Source organism: Schistocerca nitens, chromosome 2, assembly GCF_023898315.1.
Source record: "Schistocerca nitens isolate TAMUIC-IGC-003100 chromosome 2, iqSchNite1.1, whole genome shotgun sequence".
Lineage (NCBI taxonomy): Eukaryota > Metazoa > Arthropoda > Insecta > Orthoptera > Acrididae > Schistocerca > Schistocerca nitens.
In genome coordinates, this window is record NC_064615.1 from 828,816,878 (window position 1) to 828,839,185 (window position 22,308).

The 22,308-nt window shown below is 43.5% G+C and overlaps 1 non-coding gene across 1 annotated transcript; it reads left to right on the forward strand.

Moving 5' to 3' along the window:
* The first annotated feature begins 19,349 nt into the window (after positions 1–19,349).
* On the forward strand, positions 19,350–19,424 carry Trnas-gga (transfer RNA serine (anticodon GGA)). The gene has a single exon. It is a non-coding gene; the product is annotated as a tRNA-Ser (tRNA).
* Positions 19,425–22,308: the final 2,884 nt, after the last annotated feature.

Here is a 22,308-nt window from a genome sequence, read left to right on the forward strand (position 1 = left end):
TATATCTTCGGAATAGTTTTCCTTCATAATTTTGAGGGCTTCATTTTGGCACGTATTTCGTACTTCGTGTAAATCTTTGTTCCATTCGTACAGTTCACGTTCAGGTTTTATAAAACGGAATCGTCTTTATACACTGCTGAACTTTAAGCGTTTTACCTCTCCATTGTTTAACCAAAAAAATTGCAGCCTTTCATTTGACAAAACGTGTTTTCTTCGGACTGGGATTCTGATTAGCGCAACAATCATCGTTCGAACAACAGTCCATGGAATCGTCAGTTATATCTCGTTTCTTGTATTGTTTCCACAATTTTTAACGAAATGTCGACATCATTCGAACGAATATCCAAAACATTAACTAATAAATGACACATATATAGGTCTTAAAGAGAAAAAGGCGATTTCGATTGCATACCACCTTCTTCATATTTCATCTTTGCAAGGTTGAAAACGATAACTGGATTCCACATTACTGTGAAACTCTGGAGCCTGCACAAATAGAAATGTTATTAACTACTATATACGAAGAAAACACAAAGAAAAGTAATTCAGTTTTATCCCTACTGTTAACATTTAGCTATTCTGCATATGTAATTGATAATTAATATGGATATTAAATCAGTTGAAAATTCAAGCAAATAGTAGCTGTGAACAACTGTGGCAGAGAAACTATCATTGGAAATGGAAATTCGTTTCAGAAATTACGGTAGTGTTGTGCGGTGGTATCTGTTTACCAATTTGCCGTCAACCAACGCTATAGACTCTCCGTTTTGCACATGCGTTTTCTGCCACAGCAACGGCACCTGATGACCTACGAATATAGCAATTTTCAACATATTTTTAAAAATACTTTCAATGAGTCGTAGCAGCTAAAATATCGACATTACGTTTCTTTCCGTGTATTCTTCCTCTATAAAAATGCCACGGCAGGTTTCTGCATGACGGATGGCACAGTTCCCTTGTTGAACTGTTTTCATTACTCTTGAATTGAAAGTGATTCACCTTTCAGCCACATTGGCCGGTAGGAAGTTGCCAGTGTCCTCTACATATTAAACAGTAGTTCGTTTTGCTGTCACAAACGTCATAAAGATAACGTGCCGATCTATCAATGATGGCGATGCTAACATTTCTTTACATTCCATGCGGGTACTGGATGCGTTACCTCATCTAGCACAACTTTCAGAGAAAGCGATGTTCAAATATGAAACTCTAAATCGAAGCGGTAACATGATGTCAAAAACTCCAGTGTCTACGTGCTCCATCGAACTACATATAATTTCATAGGAACACATTCAGATCACGGTCACACAAGTGTAGTTAACGGTACTACGAGTAAGTCATGTTTTTTCTAATGTTATCCAACGAGTGCCATACAAATATAATCAGATTCACTAAAAAGTATGACGTGTGAAATGAAAGGCGTAGGTGTAGGTAACAGGCGGTTGTTCGTAAAAGATTTCTTTCTTTCACAGAAGCAAAGAGTGATGCTCACTGCTACTTCAGAAGACCTGCTTCCGAAGTAGAATCATCAGATAAGCACTACTGTTAGTAAACAGGTTAAAAATGTCATCACAGCAAGTATAAATATCAATGGCGCTTATCTGATCGAAAGGAAAATGTTGGCCGCAGCATTCACCGCAGTGTTACGAAGCTCAAACTGGAAACTGTAGCATGAAGCTACTGCAACACGAATTGTGATCGAGCTTCGAAACTGTGAACTTTGTAGCTAAGAAACTTGCAGTTACGTCTCTTCGAGAGCATAAGGTTCCCGACCAATGTAAACGCGTAGAGTATCGCTTGAAGCGCTTCATTACCTAAAATATAGTTTACTTAACGGTAGCTCTTAAGGCTTATATCAGCAGCACCTGCGATTTACCGTGAAAAATTATGGAGATGAAAACTGCACGAAATCCTGAAGCACATGTCGCAGTATTTATTCTACGTGTCTATCAATAAGAATTGCTTGAATGGAGGGCGTGTATAAATACAGAGTAATACAGAGTGTTCCGCTCAAATTGTTACCGGGGGGGAATAAAGAACATCAAAACAAATTTCGGTAAGGAAGACATGTTTTCTGAGGTCAATTTGTAAGGTTAGGGGATACTTTGTTAGTGGCGCTGACGTAACCTGTCGTATCGGTGTCGCTGTCGGGGAATGTGTACCGACATTCGGAACTGATCTGTGAACAAATAGTTGCCTCTGAGGTCTGCTTATAAATACACCGATTCATTCACAAACATCACCGCCTTGTGACGGCGGCTTCCTTGTAAACACACCGACTCAGTCGCAATCATTACCACCTTTTGACAACAGTGAACACGGTAGGTTGAAACGGCTGACATGCATGTGGTATGCGTGTCTGTGAATGGAAATGGACGAGCTGCTGTGAAAGTTTATCGATAACGGTTTCCCAACGATGAGTTCCACAACACCAAACATTCGGATCTCTGCATCGTCTGCTACGTGAAACAAGCACTTTCCTTACAGGTATGCATGGTGCAGATCGGAATCGAACGGTGTGAATTCCCTATGTGCAGACGAGACTCTGCGACATCCCCCAAGACACTCCATCCACAAATGCAGGAGTATTGCACGCATCCTTGGCGTTACCCATAGCCTTGAGTAGAATGTGTTACGTGACCAGCAGCTTCATCTTGTCCATTTTCAGCACGTGGCAGCTGTAGCATCTGAAGATTTTTGCCAAGCAGTTGGCACAATGGTTTTTATAACACTCTCCCTTGTACCCTTTATTTGCTAGCGATGTCCTGTACACCGACTGGCTTTGTTTACTTCTGAACGCCGTTTCAATATCCGCAATTCGCACTTTTGGGCGCATGTGAATCTATGAAATATTAGACCTCGTGCTCATCAAAGCGATTCAATGTTAACCCGTGGATCGGTATTCTCTGTGACAAGTCGATTGAACCGTACATTCTTCCATCTCGCCTGAGTGAGCGGAGATATGGCATCTTCGTAGAGTATGGATTGCCTGATGTGCTGAAGGATGTATCTCTGAATGTTAGCTAAAGGGTGTACTTCCTGCACGATGGGTGCCAGTTCATTTTACCATTGCAGTGAGGAATCATCTGAGAGCTACCTTCAGGAATCGATGAATCGGCCGAGGTGGACCATGAAAGTTAACTGACCTCAGGATTTCCGCCTCTGGGGTCTCATGAAGCAGGTGGTGTATGAAACCGTTTGGGAAATAGAAGAAGATCTCGTCACTAAAATTGCCATCGCTGCTATAACCATTACGGAAGTCACAGGAATCTTCGAACGGACACAACAATCAATGGTTGGACGGTGTACTGCCTGCATACAGGCCAATGGTCGCGCATTCGAGCAGTTTCTATGATGCCACTGCTGCAATAACGTGGTAAACTTCATTCTGCGTAAATCGTATCAGAAAATACCATTAGATGCAATGTGTGCTGAAACTACACTACTGGCCATTAAAATTGCTACACCAAGACGAATTGCAGATGCTAAACGAGTATTCATTGGACAAATATTTTATACTAGAACTGACATGTGATTACATTTTCACGCAATTAGGGCGCATAGATTCTGAGAAATCAGTACCCAGAACAACCACCTCTGGCCGTAATAAAGGCCTTGATACGCCTGGGCATTGAGTCAGACAGAGCTTGGATGGCGTGTACAGGTACAGATGCCCATGCAGCTTCAACACCATACCACTGTTCATCAAGAGTAGTGACTGGCGTATTGTGACGAGCCAGTTGCTCGGCCACCAATGACCACACGTTTCCAATTGTTGAGAGATCTGGAGAATGTGCTGGCCAGGGCAGCAGTCGAACATTTTCCGTATCCAGAAAGGCCCGTAAAGATTCTGCAACATGCGGTCGCGCATTATCTTGCTGAAATGTAGGGTTTCGCAGGGATCGAATGAAGGGTAGAGCCACGGGTCGTAACACATCTGAAATGTAACGCCCACTGTTCAAAGTGCCGTCAATGCAAACAAGAGGTGACCGAGAGGTGTAACCAATGGTTCCCCATACCATCACGCCGGTTGATATGCCAGTATGGCGATGACGGAATATACGCTTCCAATGTGCGGTCACCGCGATGTCGCCAAACATGGATGCGACCATCATGATGCTGTAAACAGAACCTGGATTCATCCGAAAAAATGACGTTTTGCCATACGTATACCCAGGTTCGTCGTTAAGTACACCATAGCAGGCGCTCCGGTCTGTGATGCAGCGTCAAGGGTAGCCGCAGCCATGGTCTCCGAGCTGATAGTCCATGCTCCTGCAAACGGCGTCGAACTGTCCGTGAAGATGGTTGTTGTCTTGCAAACGTCCCCATGTGTTGACTCATGGATCGAGACGTGGCTGCACGATCCGTTACAGCGATGCGGATAAGATGCCTGTCATCTCGACTGCTAGTAATACGAGGCCGTTCGGATCCAGCACGGCGTTCCGTATTACCCTCCTGAACCCACCGATTCCATATGCTGCTAAGAGTCATTATATCTCTACCAACGCGAGCAGCAATGTCGCGATACGTTAAACCGCAATCGCGATATGCTACAATCCGACCTTCATCAAAGTCGGAAACGTGATGGTACGCATTCCTCCTCCTTACACGAGGCATCACAAGGCAACGTAGGTCAACTGTTGTTTGTGTATGAGAAATCGGTTAGAAACTTTCCTCATGTCAGCACGTTGTAGGTGTCGCCACCGGCGGCAACCTTGTGTGAATGCTCAGAAAAGCTAATAATTTGCATATCACAACTTCTTCTTCCTGTCGGTTAAATTTCGCGTCTTAGCACGTCATCTTCGTCGTGTAGCAATTTTAATGGCCAGTAGTGTAAATGTATTTATTTTGATATTCTTCTACCTCACAGAATAATTTGAACGAATTTGCTGCACTCTCTGCTCATCCTACTAGAAGCGTTCTGTAACTAATGCAACACTTTTTTCTGAAGACAGTTCGGTTTTATTCAGGATTCCAATACACCATATTACTCCCCACTCTTGTGGCTACAATATCTTACCCTCCAACTCAATTTCCGTTCAACGCGACGGCCTTACGCCACCTTTCTGGGACCTGTATGACCGCATGGTAATACTCCACTGCTCGACGTCGAAGCGAACGTCCAGCTGCAGCAATGACCTCCCCATCATCGACGTACTGCTTACCACGGAGTGCATTCTTCATTGTAGACCAAACAGATGGAAGTCATGGAAGTCGGAAGGTGCAAGATCTACATCTACATCTAGATCCGAGCGTTGGTTGAATGAGGAAGAATAGTCCAATGAAGGATTGTGGGCTCCTCTCGGATGCACAGACTTCTGTGAGGCCTTGCATTGCCATGGAGAAGGAGAAGTTCGTTTGCACTTTTGAGATGACGAACACGCTCAAGCCGTTTCCTCAGGTTCCTGAGGCTAGCACAATACACTTTAGAGTTAACTTTTGTATAATGACCGCGGACATAAAAGAGAATAATCCTTTCAGAGTACCAGAAGACCATCATCATAACTTTACCGGCTTTTCTCCAATATAATATTTGTCACTTTTCGACAGTTTCCTAAGTTTAATACGGAACACGAAATCATTTCATTCATTGCACAGCTCATACGATTGACAGTATGGTCACGACTAGTGGATAAGGAAATCGACTGCCCAGTGAGTGGAAGTAAAAATTGTTTTGCTTAAGTATTTATCAAAAGATCAGCAAAATCACTGATGACAATCAATGTCTTAGCGTACCTCACTGTATCAGTAGCTATGAAGTCACAACAAACTAAATAATAATACTTACATACGGAGTATTTTTGGTGACGTCATGATAACTCATGAATGCGTATTGCGGTCGGCAACCAAACGTTGAAGGTACAATTGTTACAGTAGAGTTAAACTTCGATGAACGGAGTACAGGGCAAGATGAAATTTGTGCGTTTCAAAGAAGGAACTGGATATTTTGTTCAGCTGTGCAGTGTCTGGCAAGCATGATATTTTTCTCTATTATTTGTAACCTTTAGATACGAAGCTGAAGCTAATGTCAATTGATGAAGTGATAGAAAAGAAAGTGAAAATAAATGAGTTTTATGCTATTACTCAAGGTTTCCGTCTGTCAATGCGACACCTGTTCACATTATAACTGGATTGAATATAGTTCATATGGACTATACGCTGCTCTTCAAGCTAATCTATTTACAAAATAATGAAGTTAAATGTTGTACTAAAATTGTAGAAGCTGATGCATGCTATGACCAGGCAGTTGAGATAATCAATCAATAAATTATATTGATTGGCGACTCCATAGTGTCCTGTGCACTACGACCAGATAATGGGTATACTTGAAAGGAGAGACAGCATTGGTCGTATATTTTTGTATATTTTTTTTGTATATTTTTTTTCGTATATTTTTGTTTATTATTGCGATAATAAACAAAAATATACGACCAATGCTGTCTCTCCTTTCAAGTACACAATCAATAAATATCTGAAAAGGCTCATGATTTAGAAATGGATTATAGCTAGGCGAAAGTAACATTTCTTCAGTCTTAAATACGAAGCTCTCACAATCCCAAAGGTAGGTACTTTATTGATACGGTCTGCACTCATAGATGCCTACCCACAAACAACATACGCAAAAGTCACTTAAAGATGAATTTTGTTAACAGTTATTTATATAAAACCGAGAGTATCATGTAACAGGTTACGTGTAATACGTCAGGAACGTCTTGAGATATTTTGGGGATTGTATGGGTGATGTTTATCGTCAAACTTCAATGAGTTCGGATATGACTCACGCGAATCTCTCAGAGGGGATAGACAGTGTATCTAACCCATCCCTGAAGCGTCCGCTACTCGCTGCGCAGGGGATTTCCCGCTGAATCCTGACCAATGCGGTGGGTTTCTCTCTTCTGCGTGCATCGGATTTAACGGTTGGGAAATTCCTCTCCGTACAGTGCGTCATGTTAATTCACTGCATTACAGATCGGGGAAAAAAGCACTTCTGCTTTACATCTATGTATTTTGTAATCACGCATCATATTTTTGGGTCATTGATACCATACTTCTTTTCCTTCATTACAACAAGAAAATTATAACCATCATCATCGAAGTCTTGAATTGAATCCACTCGCCTCCGATGTTTTCTGGGACAGCGCTTTGAATTACAGAGGTGTTACTGGACTTCGTGAATAGCTGTATTTTGCCATTCTCTTTATTGGACTACTGTTAGTAAATAATAGTCAAATCGATTTTATGGGATGTTTAGAAAACACTGCGTGATTTCGGAAAGCATACAGCTCTTAAATATTTCAAAAAAGTCGTTTACATGTAACACTTTAAATACAGAAAAAACTAATTTCATCTTTGTGAGCGTTGCGTATTTTCTTTCAGTTACCTTCTTCTTCTTCTTTCGATTTCGGCCATCTTTGGACCACGTTCAACAATTCACTTGCCCGGCTTTTTGATCTTTTTTCTCTCTTCCCAATATTTCCCCATCATTTTCGAATGGTTCCTCCTCCGCTCTTCCGACCATTTCCTGTTATTATTCTTTAGTTTCGTTTCTTCTGGAAAACACTTAATTTCGTTCACTATTTGTCTAAACTTTTTCCTGTCCCTGATTGACTCACGGGTGACATTAAAATAGGCCAAATGCTTTTTCACCATCTGTATCCATTTATTGTTGGTTTTTTCGTTCCTGTTACTATGTTCAAACACTTTTCTTGTTAGTCTGTTTCCATCCATCCTCGACAGGTGACCATAAAACGTTAGTCTGCGTTTACGCATTGCATCACTCACTTTCTCAATAGTTTTGTATATTTCCTTATTACTCTTTAGCTTGTACTCTTCTCCAATCTTTCTCGGTCCTAATATTTTTCTCAAAATTTTCCTTTCTTTCCTTTCCATGTTTTCTATTTCCCCCTTTTTGTTAAGAGTTAGGCACTCCGATGCATACAGGCATTCTGGTCTAATGACAGTTTTATAATGTCTTAATTTAGCTTGAATCGAAATGTTTTTTTTGTTATATATGTCTTTGGTTTTTTGAAAAGCAAATTCCATTTTCCTTGCTCTCGCCTGGTTTGCACTCTTGTCTAAACCATTCACATTCAGTTACCTTCTGTATTATGACGTAGCAGTTTTCTGTGTATGGTTAAAGTTTCACGAGTTATGTTACTTGGCACTAACATATCATGCGAATGTTACTTTCATCCTCAAGTTTTGCACACCAATGTGCAATTCGCTATGTTATGTCCTCCTTCCTCATCGAAGTAGAAATATGCAGTTTCAACGAAGAGAATAAGACAGAGAAGACTCGAAAAGTATGCACACTTGGACAGAGTAAGATGTGGTGTGGTTACACCATTTTTGCTACAGCATTTCAGTATCTAAGTCCACATTTGTCACATTACAAAAATATTTACTACAAGTTGCAGCACTGCATTGTACTTTAATCATTCCACTGCAATTTAAACTATGCCTCATTCTGTGCGACCATCTCGGGTATAGATGCCATTACAGATAGATTTTTTGTAAAGTTTAAATGTAATTTCTTAAGGTAACAGTACAATCCAACCGTCAATATGACTACGTTTTTAACTTACGGAGCTTGGCAAACAAGTGAAAGAACCCACAACTTCGAAAGTCTTTCTGCCTGGTCTGCAGAAAGGCACTAAAATTGGTCAGTCAGCGGACACTGTTCTCCCAGAGCCGGTCTTTCTTTATTCCATAAAAAAATTCTCTAGTTTAATGAAGCTGAGGACAATTTCGTGCAAGTGATCGAGAGATGCGGCAAACTTATCCACTGGAATGAAAATTTATTTATATACAGCGCTGGCAAAATAAAAGTTGACTAGAAAAGAAATCATACCACCACTCGAGGAATCTTTTCTCGTGTCTCAAATCTTTTCAACCATTTACGGTTTTTATTCGTTACGGAGCCAATTTGCTACTATTTTGCCTCTATGTTTTGTATATGAGACTTCGCTAGACGGTTTTCCAAAGCACTTCTCCTCTTTAACTGTTGTACAGCATGTTTCTGGACACGTTTTCCACAAGCATCGGATTCAGGGGTTCACCATTTTCCATGATGAGCAGCTATCCTATTCATTAACAAGGGTTATTCTTATACGCTGAAGCGCCAAAGAAACTGGTATCAGCATGCATATTCTAATGCAGAGGTATGTAAACAGGCAGAATACGGCGCTGTAGTCGGCGGCAACGCCTATATAAAACAAGTGTCTGGTGCAGTTGTTAGATCGGTAGCTGCTCCTACAATGGGAGGTTGCCAAGATTTAAGTGAGATTGAACGTGGTGTTATAGTCAGCGCACGAGCGATGGGACACAGCATTTTCGAGGTAGCGCTGATGTGGGGACTTTCCCGTACGACCATTTCACGAATGTATCGTGAATATCAGAAACCTGGTAAAACATAAAATCTGCGACATCGCTGCGGCCGAAAAAGATCCTGCAAAAACAGAACCAACGACGACCGAAGAGAATCGTTCAACGTGACAGAAGTGCAACTCTTGCGCAAATTGCTGCAGATTTCAGTGCTTGGCCATCAACATGTATGAGCGTGCGAACAATTCAACGAGACATCATCGATATGGGCTTTCGGAGCCGAAGGTCCATTCCTGTACCCTTGATGACTGCACGACACGAAGCTTTACGCCTCGCCTGGGCCCGTCAACAACGACACTGAACTGTTGATGATGGGAAACATATTATCTGGTCGGCGAGTCTCGTTTCAAATTGTATCGAGCGGATGTACGTGTACGGGTATGGAGACAACCTCATGAATGCATGGACACTGTATGTCGCAGGGGACTGTTCAAGCTGGTAGAGGCTGTGTATTGGTGTGTGCCGTGTGCAGCTGGAGTGATATTGGACCTCTGATACACTTAGATACGCCTCTGATAGATGACACATCTGATCACCTGCATCCATTCATTCCATTGTGCACTCTGACGGGCCTGGGGAATTCCACCATGCAATGCGACACCCCACACTTCCCTGAACATTCTACTGAGTTTAAATACTTCCACTGCCCACCAAACTCCCCAGACATGAACATTATTGAGCGTATCTGGGATGCCTTGCCACGCGCTATTCAGAAAAGGTCTCCATCCCATCGTACTGTTTCGCATTTATGGAAAGCCTTGCAAGATTCGTGGTGTCAGTTTTCTCCATGCCACGTCGTGTTGCGGCACTTCTGCGTGCTCGCGGGGACCTACACTACAGTAGGCAGGTGCACCAGTTTCTTTGGCTCTTCAGTGTAAATATTTTAAGGGCCAGTTTCATTTTTCCCACCGTGTACTTGCAACAGCGCTCCATGGGCAACTGTGTTCCAGCCAGCCAGATATCTTTCTTGAGTGTTGTATGTGAACAAAGCCTCTGTGAAGAGGCAAGGCAATCTGGGCGATACTCTGACTGGATGATGACGGTCCTTCGCCTGTGGCCACTGACTTCCGCTGTGCAGCACTGTGGTTTCGTAGAATTACCTGCTCATACATATGATCACTGAGGGCTTCTGCCTGGGTGGAGGAGCCGCCTGACAACGTGACAGAAGAGAAGTGCGTCAGTCTGGCAGACATAGGGGATATAGTATTAGAGAATGAAAATGTGTGATCAAGTGACACAGAAAGAGTCACTAACGTTCTTCAGAATTTCAAACATAAATAGGCTCAGGATCAACAAGCAGCTGTCAGACTGGAAACAAATTGCCGGACTTTTGGAAGAATTTCATTCTTATAATCCTGGAAGAAAAGACGGATAAAAGCGAAAACTATCACATAATCAGCTTAACAGCAAATCCAGCAATTTTGGTGATGAGAGTAATACACTGAAGTTAGTTAAGATTCTGATAGATGACAATTTTCGTTTTAAGAAAAGTGAAGCCATGAGAGAGGCAGTCCTGGCAAACTCGACAAGGATCTGTTGATCGAGAAAAAGCGTTGGACTACACAACATGGTGAAAGGTATTTAACGTTCTCAGAAATATAGATGCAAGTTATATGTAAAGACAGCTGTCGCGTGCTTCCCTACCTGGTGTGGTGCATTCTGTTTCATTTCGATACTAGGAGTTCGAAGTGTTAATTACCCTTCTCGTAAGGTAGTCCCATAGGAAGAAGCCAGGAGACGTTAAATCGGTCGAACATGAGGATCAGAATCCTTTAGAGATGATTCGATCACCATGAATTGCTGATGATGAATTATTTTTGTACTTGCGATAACTATCTGCTATCAATGATAACGTTCATCTGACTCAAGAAGCGAAATAAACTGTATGATGATGATTTGGTCCGCAACATTGTTGACTCTAGTTTCATAGAAAGTAGAGACCAGTATTCCACACCTCTACACATCACTTCCCAGTCCAATTTAATGACAGCGCCAGGTGTTTTACGAAATACATCTGGATTTAATTGTGTTTCGACTGTAGTCACATATACACTTAGGTTAAATCACATCTCATCAATGTACATTCTGTGATTCTATGTTTGTCAACAGAGACTAAAACCATGACACTTTTCTTCATCTGCCGTCTGTAGGTCGCGCACACTACGAATATCACATGCACGAAATTTTAACTTCTATAACTTTTTCTGAGCACTACTATCCAAAATCTGAGATTAGGCACACCGGTTCCTCAGAATTTTTTTTAATGAGAACGTAGTGTTACAGCCATCACCTTAGCCAGGTTGCTATCCGTCGAAATGGTCAATTCCACGGTTATCTTCTTGTCTGCAACTGATCCGCATTTCCGGAAAGGGGCGATTAATCTCGTTATTTTCCAACTTTTCGGCATTTGGATATTTCCTGTAAAAGGCGTCGTTAACATTTGGATCGACCTACTGGTAAAAAAACAGGGTTTTTATAAGTGACTGAAGCGATTTCATACATTCACTGCAGCTACATTACTGCCCATTAAAATTGCTACACCAAGGAGAAATACAGATGATAAACGGGTATTCATTGGACAAATATATTATACTAGAACTGACACGTGGTTACATTTTCACACAATTTGGGTGCATAGATCCTGAGAAATCATTACCCAGAACAACCACCTCTGGCCGTAATAACGGCCTTCATACGCCTGGGCATTGAGTCAAACAGAGCGTGGATGGCGTGTACAGGTACAGCTGCCCATGCAGCTTCAACACCATACCACAGTTCATCAAGAGTAGTGACTGGCGTATTGTGACGAGCCAGTTGCTCGGCCACCATTGACCAGACGTTTTAAATTGGTGACAGATCTGGAGAATGTGCTGGCCAGGGCACCAGTCGAACATTTTCTGTATCCAGAAAGGCCCGTACAGGACCTGAACCATGCGGTTGTGCATTATCCTGCTGAAATGTAGGGTTTCACAGGGGTCGAATGAAGGGTAGAGCCACGGGTCGTAACACATCCAAAATGTAACGTCCACTGTACAAAGTGCCGTCAATGCGAACAAGAGGTAACCGAGACGTGTAACCAATGGCACCACATACTATCACGCCGGGTGATACGCCAGTATGGCGACGACGAATACACGCTTCCATTGTGAGTTCACCGTGATGTCGCCAAACACGGATGCGACCATCATGATGCTGTAAACAGAACCTGGATTCATCCGAAAACATGACGTTTTGCCATTCGTGCACCCAGGTTCGTCGTTGAGTACACCATCGCAAGCGCTCCTGTCTGTGATGCAGCGTCAAGGGTAACCGCAGCCATGGTCTCCGAGCTGATAGTCCATGTTGCTGCGAACAACGTCGAACTGTTCGTGCAGATGGTTGTCTTCCTGCAAACGTCCCCATCTGTTGACTCAGGGATCGAGACGTGGCTGCACGATCCGTTAACATCCGTGCAGATAAAATGCCTGTCATCTCGACTGCTAGCGATACGAGGCCGTTGGGATCCAGCACAGCGTTCCGTATTACTCTCCTCAACGCACCGATTCCATATTATGCTAACAGCCATTGGCTCTCGACAAACGCGAGCAGCAATGTCGTGATACGATAAACTGCAATCGCGATAGGCTACAAACCGACCTTTATCAAAGTCGGAAACGTGATGGTACACATTTCTCCTCCTTACACGAGGCATCACAACGTTTCACCAGGCAACGCCGGTCAACTGCTGTTTGTATATGAGGAATCAGTTGTCAACTTTCCTCATGTCAGCACGTCGTAGGTGTCGCTACCGGCGCCAACCTTGTGTATATGCTCTGAAAAGCTAATCATTTGCATATCACAGCATCCTCTTCCTGTCCGTTAAATTTCGCGTTGTAGCACGTCATCTTCGTGGTGTAGCGATTTTAATGGCCAGTAGTGTACATTAATTGACATATTGCCACAAAACGCAACACCCAAATAGTAAATCTCAAAACATTTTGCATTCTTGTAGCCGCAATTCAGACGTCTGCCGCGAGGAGGAAACAGTGAGCTGTTAGGCAAGATGGCGACAGGCTCTGAGAGAGCGTGTGTTGTGCTTGAAATGCATCTCATCAGTCTACCGTAACAAGTGCAATGACACTTTAGAACGAAGTTAAGCAAAGATTCACCAACTGCCATTTCCATGCAGCGATGGTATGCTCAGGACGCCTCTGCAAATGAAAATCAACGAGTGAAGAAACGATTAAGCCATGTCTCCGCAATATCCTTTCTTTTTAGGAGTGCTAGTCCTGCAAGTTTCGCAGGAGAGCTTCTGTAAAGTTTGGAAGGTAGAACACGAGGTACTGGCTGAAGTAAAGCTCCGAGGACGGGGCGTGAATCGTGCTTGGGTTGCTCAGTGGTAGAGCACTTGCCCGCGAAAGGCAAAGGTCCCGAGTTCGAGTCTCGGTCCGGCACACGGTTTTAATCTGCCAGGAAGTTTCATATCAGCGCACACTCCGCTGCAGACTGAAAATCTCAGCCGGCCGGTGTGGCCGAGCGGTTCTTGGCGCTTCAGTCTAGAACCGCGCGACCGCTACGGTCGCAGGTTTGAATCCTGCCTCGGGAATGGATGTGTGTGATGTCCTTAGGTTAGTTAGGTTTAAGTAGTTCTAAGTTGTAGGGGACTGATGACCTCAGATGTTAAGTCCCATGTGCTCAGAGCCATTCGAACCATTGTTTTGAAAATTGCATTCGAGAATTAATGTGTTCTGTACAATCCTTCAGTCTATTTTTCTTCTGCCAAAAGACCGTTCGTTACAGATCACGTGTATCTGGACATGTTGGAAAATTGGCTCGTGCCGAAACTGGAGACCAACTTTTGGGACTTCATCTACATACTGCTCCACCGCAGTTTCATAATGTTCGTGAATTCTTGAATAGGAAATTGAGAAACAGATGGATTGGCCGTGGTGGAGCTCATAATCAGAAATTCATGTTATTGCCTCCACGCTATCCCGACCTAACCCTCTCTAGTTTTTTTTTTTTTTTTTGTGTGAGGTTATATGAAAGATACAATGTTCACACCTCCTCTACCAACAAACCTACCAAAACTGCGAGCTCGCATCAACAGCGGTTTTCAACGAAGAGGTATGGACGTGCTGCGCCGAACGTCTGAAGAACTCCATAATCGACTGTTATCTGCAGATTCAGAAGGGTAGCACACGTAATACGTCAAAAGAACTTTTTGGATATTTCTGTGTGTGTGTGAAAAACCCTGTAACAATAAGTCAAACAATACGCTAAGGTGAAAAAAAAAATACATGGGACAGCGAAACGCCCATATACAGGTGGCGGCAGTATCGTGACACAAGGTATAAAGGGCAGTACATTCGCAGAACTGTCAGTTTTACACAGGTGATTATGGCCGCAGGACGGAAATTTGAATAGGGGATGGTATTTGGAGGTAGACGCATGGGATGTTCCATTTCTGAAATCATTAGAGAATTCAGTATTCCGAGATCCACAGTATTAAAAGTGCGCCGAGAGTACTAAACTTGAGACGTTACCTCTCACCACACGCAACACAGTGGCCGATAGCTTTCACCTAACTACCGAGAGCAGCAGCGTTTGGGTGTAGTTGTCACTGGTAACAGGAAAGTAACGTTTCTGAAAGAACCATGTGGGACGTACGACGAAGTATCATTACGACAGTGCGCCGAAATCTGGCGTTAATGGTCTATGGTAGTAGACGACCGACGCAAGTGCCTTTACTAACAGCACGCCATCGCCTACGGGGTCTCTACTGGGCTTGTGTCCGTGTCCGTTGGACCCTAGACGAATCGAAAACCGTGACCTGGTCAGATAAGTCCCAGTTTCAGTTGATAAGAGTCAATGGTAGAGTTCGAGAGTGGCGCAGACCCTACGAAACCACGGACGTAACTTGTCAGCAAGGCACTGTGCAAAACTGGTGGTGGCTCCATAACAGTGTGGGCTGAGTTTACATGGGACGGGTTGGCTCCTATGGCCCAGGTGCACGGATTACTGACTGGAAATGCCACTTGGAGACCATCTACAGCCAAACAATTGCGGAATTTTTATGGATCACAATGCTGGCCGACATTGTTCGCAACTGGTTGGAAGAACATTCTGGACAGTCTGAGCTAATGATTTGACGACCCAGATCGCCCGACATGAATCCCATCGAACATTGATGGGATATGATCGGGAGTCACATCTTGCACAACATCCTGCATCGACAATCCTTTCACAACTATGGACGGCTATGAAGGCAGCATAGTTCAGTACTCCTGCAGTGGACAACAACTTGACTGCATGTCACATGGCGCAGTGGTTAGCACACTGGACTCGCATTCGGAAGGACGACGGTTCAATCCCGCGTCCGGCCATCCTGATTTAGGTTTTCCGTGATTTTCCTAAATCGCTCCACGCAAATGCCGGGATGGTTCCTTTGAAAGGGCACGGCCGACTTCCTTCCCCATCCTTCCCTAATCCTATGAGACCGATAACCTCGCTGTTTGGTCTCTTGCCCCAAAACAACCAACCAACCAACTGCATGTCACATCCAGTTCCTGCACTACGCCGGGCAAAAGAAAGTCAAATACGATATTAGGAGGCATCCCATATTTCTGTCACCCCAATGTATAGCAACAGCAATTCTGTGAGATCGCCTCAACAGTTTACAGGAACCTTCACAATGAAAACTCGTTGCTCTTGGGGAAATCGCATGTATGCCAAGAAATGAACTGCACTGTGAACCAGACGTAATGTGACATGCACTAGTTACATTAGTCCCTTCGTTTGCTGTCGGTAACGCTTGTGGTGTAATCAGATGAGACCAATGCAATGCAGCTCCTATTTATAGACATATCTGTTTTCATGTGCGCGACTGTTTGATCGCTCTACATGAATGAAACTGGTGACACGATGGTTACGTGCTTTCCTTGTAAGTGCGTCATCAAAAATGCCAAGCGTGTGCTTATCCCCTTCCCACTTGAATTTTCAGGTGCGCGACTGTTGTCACTACTGTATCGCGAAAAAGGAAAAAAAAAACTGGTCACCCCATGTGTACATACACTATGCAATAAAAAGTATCCGGACACCCCGAAAAACGTAGTTTTTCATATTAGGTGCATTGTGCTGTCACCTACTGCTAGGTACTCCATATCAACGACCTCAGTAATCATTAGACATCGTAAGAGAGCAGAATGGGGTGCTCCGCGGAACTCAAGAACTTCGAACGTAGTCAGGTGATCGGGTGTCACTTGTGTCACACGTCTGTACGCAAGATTTCCACACTCCTAAACATCCCTAGGTCCACTGTTTCCGATGTGATAGTGAAATGGAAACTTGAAGGGACACGTACAGCACAAAAGCGTACAGACCGACATCGTCTGTTGAGTGACGGAGACCGCCGACAGTTGAAGAGGGTCGTAATGTGTAATAGGCAGACCTATCCAGACAATCACAAAGGAACTCCAAACTACATCAGGATCCACTGCACGTACTATGACGGTTAGGACGGTGGTGAGAAAACATGCATTTCGTGGTCGAGTCGCTGCTCATAAGCCACACATCACGGCGGTAAATAACAAACGTCGCCTCGCTTGGTGTTATGAGAGTAAACATTGGACGATTGAACAGTGGAAAAAGTTATGTGGAGTGACGAATCACGGTATACGATGTGGCGATTCGATGGCAGGGTGTGGGTATGGCGAATGTCCGGTTGACGTCGTCGGCCACCGTGTTTAGTGCCAACAGTAAAAATCGGAGGCAGTGGTGTTATGGGGTGGTCGTGTTCTTCATGTAGGGGGCTTCCACCCCTTGTTATTTTGCGTGACACTATCAGAGCACAGGCCTACATTGATGTTTTAAGCACCTTCTTGCTTCCCACTGTTGAAGAGCAATTCGGGGATGACACATCTTTCAACACGATCTAACATCTGTTCACAACGCACGGCGTGGTTACACGACAATAACATCCCTGTAATGGACTGGATTGCACAGAGTTCTGACCTGAATCCTATAGAACACCTCTGGGATGTTTTGGAACGCCGACTTTGTGCCAGGCCTCACCAACCGCCATCGATACCTCTCCTCAGTGCAGCATTCCGTGAAGAATGGGCTGCCATTCCCCAATAAACCTTCCAGCACTTGATTGAACCGAGCGAGGTGGCGCAGTGGTTAGCACACTGGACTCGCATTCGGGAGGACGACGGTTCAATCCCGTCTCCAACCATCCTGATTTAGGTTTTCCGTGATTTCCCTAAATCGTTTCAGGCAAATGCCGGGATGGTTCCTGTGAAAGGGCACGGCCGATTTCCTTCCCAATACTTCCCTAACCCGAGCTTGCGCTCCGTCTCTAATGACCTCGTTGTCGACGGGACGTTAAACACTAACCACCACCACCACTTGATTGAACATATGCCTGCGAGAGTGGAAGTTGTCATCAAGGTTAAGGGTGGGCCAACACCATATTGAATTCAGCATTACCGATGGAGGGAACCAAGAACTTGTAAGTTATTTTGAGCATGGTGTCCGGATACTTTTGATCGCATAGTGTACTTTTGTTGTAAGTGCATCACCAATAATGCCTAGTGTGCGCTTACCCTGCACCGTTGAATGGTTCCAGTAGCCCCGTATGAAATACGCGTGACCCGGCCAACATGCTGGATAGAGGCAGTCTCATTACGGACGTCCAGCGGCGGCTGGTCGACGTGTATTGGGGGACCGGGCGTCGCTAGGGGAGTCGTCGTTCCCTGCGCCGGAATGCCTGTAAGCCCAGTAAGGGGTGCCGGGCGCCGGGAACGCGTAATTCCGGACTCAGGACGGGTGGTGGGGAGGGAGCGGAACATGGCGCATGCGCGGTTGCCGAGTTCCTAGAAAGTGGCGCACAGTAATCTCTGGTTCGCATCTCGTCCCTAGCCGACTACGGCCCCGCCCAAGACAGAAATACTTTGCGCGCCTCGGCGGCTGCAGCAGGCGGCTGTAGGGGCTCGGTAGCAGCTTGGAGGATATGAGTAAATAAAACACCCGGAGTCGATGTCCTCATTCACGGGTATGTGGTAGGTTCTGGAGCTCAGCTGGTATGATGCGTAGGAAAGGGCACGTAATATACAATATGGCCCAAGAGCGAACAATAAGAACTGAAGAAATGGTTCAAATGGCTCTGAGCACTATGGGACTCAACTGCTGAGGTCATTAGTCCCCTAGAACTTAGAACTAGTTGAACCGAACTAACCTAAGGACATCACAAACATCCATGCCCGAGGCAGGATTCGAACCTGCGACCGTAGCGGTCTAGCGGTTCCAGACTGCAGCGCCTTTAACCGCACGGCCACTTTGGCCGGCAAGAACTGAAGAGGAAGAAGGAAGCCGTACCATTACAAAAGCTGTGAGGCAACCGTGATGCCTTTCTTCCATTCTGTCCAAACTGTAAATCAAAGAAACAGCGCCTGAAAAATTTAAAAAAGGGAAAAAGAGTCAGGAATATGATTAAAACCGTTTAACGGTATCTTAACGATAAATTTCGATGATGACTTATCAAAACTATGTGAATTTGAGAGAGAATTACAAGGATCTACTGAACAGATGAATAGTCTAATTAAAACAGAATATGGATTAAGAGTAATCCAAAAGAGGCGAAAATAATAGATGTAAGGGAAATGACTTCAGCGATACATTTATCGTCAGAATTGAGGACCACATAGAGGACAAAGGCATTCTTCTGTTTTGGAAACAAAATTACTCATAACCAAATGAAGCAACGAGGATCTAAGATGCAGATTTACATAGGCCACAAAAATTCGTCTCCACAGGAAGTTACTCATTCCGGAAATATTCCCCAGGCTATGGCTAAGCCATGTCTCCGCAATATCCTTCCTTTCAGGAGTGCTAGTTCTGCAGGGTTCGCAGGAGAGCTTCTGTAAAGTTTGGAAGGTAGGAGACGAGATACTGGCAGAAGTAAAGCTGTGAGGACGGGGCGTGAGTCATGCTTGGGTAGCTCAGTTGGTAGAGCACTTGCCCGGGAAAGGCAAAGGTCCCGAGTTCGAGTCTCGGTCCGGCACACAGTTTTAATCTGCCAGGAAGTTTCATATCAGCGCACACTCCGCTGCAGAGTGAAAACCTCATTCTGGAAATTACTAGTGTTAAAATAACACTATGAAGAAGCAATTTTGTATAATTTACATCTAGAGCCCAGCTCTGCGTGGACGTGTAAAATGGAAAACCGGAAAATAAGAGAACAGAAGGGTTTCAGTCTTATTACATGTGTAAGTAGGCTGTTTATGTTTTTATGTTGGTAACGCCACGTAGCGCTCTGTATGAAAATCACTGGCTGTGCTGTGTGCAGTCTGTGGCTGGTTTGCATTGTTGGAATTTTCTATTGTAGTGTTGGGCAGTTGGATGTGAACAGCGCGTAGCGTTGCGCAGTTGGAGGTGAGCCGCCAGCAGTGGTGCATGTGGGGAGAGAGATGGCGGAGTTTTGAGAGCGAATGATCTGGACGTGTGTCCATCAGAGACAGTAAATTTGTAAGACTGGATGTCATGAACTGATATATATATATGTCTTTTGAACACTAATAAGGTAAATACATTGTTTGTTCTTTATCAAAATCTTTCATTTGCTAACTATGCCTATCAGTAGTTAGTGACTTCAGTAGTTAGAATCTTTTATTTAGCTACCAGTATTGGCGCTCGCTGTATTGTAGTAGTTCAAGTAATGAAGATTTTTGTGAGGTAAGTGATTCATGAAAGGTATAGGTTATTGTTAGGGCCATTCTTTTGTAGGGAAGTCAGATGCGTTGCGCTAAAAATATTGTGTGTCAGTTTAGTGATGATCAGAATAAGTAAAGAGAGTAATGTCTGAGTACGTTCAGTTTTGCTCAGCCGTTTGAAAAGCAAATAACGTAACAGGTTTTCCAGCACAGTAATTCGTAAATTTTTCTAAGGGGCCGTTTCACATGAGACTGCTAAAAATTAAATGTAATGATAATATACGAAATGAGATGGTTCTCTGCTGAAACGCTGAGGGAAAGAATGTATATAGAGTACTGACTAGAAGAAAGAACAGGATGATAGGACATAGGTTGTCAGGGAACAGCCATAGGTCGAAAAACCTGTAGGCGAGAGATGTAATGTATAAATTTCGTTGGGTGTAGAAGTTACTCTGAGATGAAGAGGTACCCACAGGAGAGGAAATTGTCGCTGGTCGCATCAATCAAGACGCAGTAGCGATGGCCTGAGAAAAGTTTCTGTAGATCACCGACATGCCCGAGCTTTCAGCACTAACTTATAGTTTCTTCGTCTTCCAGTATTTTCACTGGTTGCTCCACATTTCGAAAAAACAGTATACCATATTGCTTTCTCTGCCTTGACGGTTTGTTTATTATCACCATACGTCTTTCGGCATAGAGGTGTTGTTTATAATGGTGTTATCATTAAGTATGAACTGTAAGACAGAGAAAATAAAATACACTGAATTTAATTTCTCAAAATCGAGACTCAGCGTCCAAATTTCGCGGCTTCAATCTTACAAACATGCCAGCGTAATATTCGACCATCTGCAAATATACACCGACGTTCGTAGGAACTGAACCTCGACTTTCAGTCCTGTACAAACTAAATACATTTTCTTAAAACAGTGATCCATACCATTATTATCACCCAAATATGTTAAATTTGTATAACTTACGAAAAGCTACCCGTCAGTCCAACAGTGAAGCAGTTTCTTTAGAAACGTCTATATTCACAACTACCCTGTCATTAAAATAGTCGCTGACTATAAGTGAGTAACACATCTTTTACTCCTTTAATACCTACGTAAATTTCACTTGATGCCAAGCATGTAGCAATTTTGGAAAATACAGTGAGAAGAAAGTTAGAACGATATGGCATCGAAATACGTCAGCCTGCAACTAGTTGCAATGCTTAAAATGTTCGTCATTTATTTGTAAAATAATTCTGTATTTCTACGTTTATAGAATAAAATGCCCTGATGATTGTAAAATTATCGTCGAATTAGTTACGGTGGTATCGTAAATTGCCGGTTCCCGTAAGTTCTATATTGATACCGTTCTGTTTGTTCCTATACTGACCTGAAGCCTCTGCAGAAAGTCTGCTGTGCATATTTCAGTACGGGTAGTAATTAGCTACCATATCGACTGAAAGATGTGACCTTATATACGTACATTCGTACAAAACCAGTTTCGAGCAGCGAGCTCAATAGCAAGTGATATGCCAGAACAAAGAATGCATACGAAATGCACCGACCAGAATTCCTTTTCAAAGGTTAGTTCTTGAAACGAAGAAAGTTCTTCGTGGCCGGTGGATACTACGTACATCTTCTATTCTGGTATACCAGTTGATAAAGAGCAATGTGCTCTGATCTTGGTTTGTATGAAGGAGCGATATGGAGATTTTGAAAGCTAAGGTATTAAGTGGTCAGGAATTCCTTGTAGTAAGTCAACACGGCTGTGGCACCACAATATTATTAAGTTCCTATACATTTTTCAATTTTTTTGGGAATATATAGTAAGTCGTTTATCTGATGGTTATCCGTTGCATTTGGTTCAATATTTTTCTTTTACATCTTGCCGGGTGCACAAAACCATTCATTACGTAATAAATCTCTCGAATTCCAATTCGTGAGTTAGGAACCAGCATCTGTGTGGAAATATTCTGAAGAAGGATCGGACGGTCAAACAGGCTGGACACCAAGACACTCTTTTTCTGTTCCAATCTTTCTGTGGCTACACATCTTCTACAGTTTTTTTTTCTTTTACTCATCCTTCACACTCGCTTATATAATTTATAATTTGTCACATTAATCCGTCCCTACTTCTGGAACAATTCTTACCTTCACATATTCTATTATCTCAGCATCTTTCACCTACACAATTATGAACATACTGCAATATAATGCACTCACAACTCACTTTTATACTACGTAAC